Source organism: Mandrillus leucophaeus, unplaced genomic scaffold, assembly GCF_000951045.1.
Source record: "Mandrillus leucophaeus isolate KB7577 unplaced genomic scaffold, Mleu.le_1.0 Scaffold10, whole genome shotgun sequence".
Taxonomy (NCBI): Eukaryota; Metazoa; Chordata; class Mammalia; order Primates; family Cercopithecidae; genus Mandrillus; species Mandrillus leucophaeus.
In genome coordinates, this window is record NW_012098098.1 from 7,454,383 (window position 1) to 7,455,615 (window position 1,233).

The 1,233-nt window shown below is 46.8% G+C and overlaps 1 protein-coding gene across 3 annotated transcripts in view; it reads right to left on the reverse strand.

Moving 5' to 3' along the window:
- The window catches only part of FANCA (Fanconi anemia, complementation group A), an 86,674-nt gene that overhangs the window by 77,587 nt on the left and 7,854 nt on the right, over nucleotides 1-1,233 (reverse strand). The gene's annotated exons all lie outside the window — the stretch shown is intronic.

The following is a 1,233-nucleotide window of genomic DNA, read 5'->3' on the forward strand; positions in this document are numbered from 1 at the left end:
AGTATCACTAATCATCAGGAATATGCAAATCAAAGCCACAATGAGCTATTACTTCACTCCAGTTAGAAGGACCATTATCAAGAAAACAAAAGATAACAAATGCTGGTGAGGATGCAAACAGGACTCATATATGCTGTTAGTGAGAATGTAAATTAATACAGCCATTATGGAAAATAGTATTGAGGTTTCTAAATAGTTGGGTAGTTCTATAAACAGGACTACCAGCCCAGAGGGTCTCACTTTTCCTTGGCGCGGAGGATCACACCTGTAATCCCAGCACTTCGGGAGGCCAAGGCAAGCAGATCACGAGGTCAAGAGATCGAGACCATCCTGGCCAACAGGCTGAAACTCCGCCTCTTAAAAAAAAAAAATACAAAAATTAGCTGGGCATGGTGGTGCATGCTTGTAATCCCAGCTATTCAGGAGGCTGAGGCAGAAGAATCAGTTGAACCTAGGAGGCAGAGGTTGCAGAGAGCTGAAATCTTACCACTGCACTCCAGCCTGAGCAACAGCGAGAGACTCCGTCTCCAAAAAAAAAAAAAAAAAAAGAACTGCCATATGATCCAGCAATCCCACTACTGGGCGTACAGCCAAAGGAAAGGAAATCAGTCGGCTGAAGAGATATCTGCACTCCTACATTTACTGCGGCACTATTAACAATAGCCAAGGTATGAAATCAACCTGTGTGCCCAACAAGAGATGACTGGATACAGAGAACGTGGTATATACACACAATGGAATACTAGTCAGCTTTGATGGAGTCTCGCTCTGTCACCCAGGCTGGAGTGCAGGGCGCAATCTTGGCTCACTGCAACCTCCACCTCCTGGGTTCGAGCAATTCTCCTGCCTCCACACCTGTGGCTGGGACTACAGGCATGCGCCACCACGCCTGGCTAATTTTTTTGTATTTTTAGGAGAGACAGGGTTTCACCACGTTGATCAGGCTGGTCTTGAACTCCTGACCTCAGGGAATCCACCAGTCTCAGCCTCCCAAAGTGCTGGATTATAGGCATGAGCCATTGAGCCCAGCCTCAGCTATTCTTTTTTTTTTTTTTTTTTTTTGAGACGGAGTCTCACTCTGTCACCCAGGTTGGAATACAGTGGCGCAATCTCAGCTCACCGCAAGCTCCGCCTCCAGATTTCACGCCATTCTCCTGCCTCAGCCTCCCGAGTGGCTGGGGCCACAGGTGCCTGCCACCACGACTGGCTAATTTTTTGTATTTTTTTTTTTTT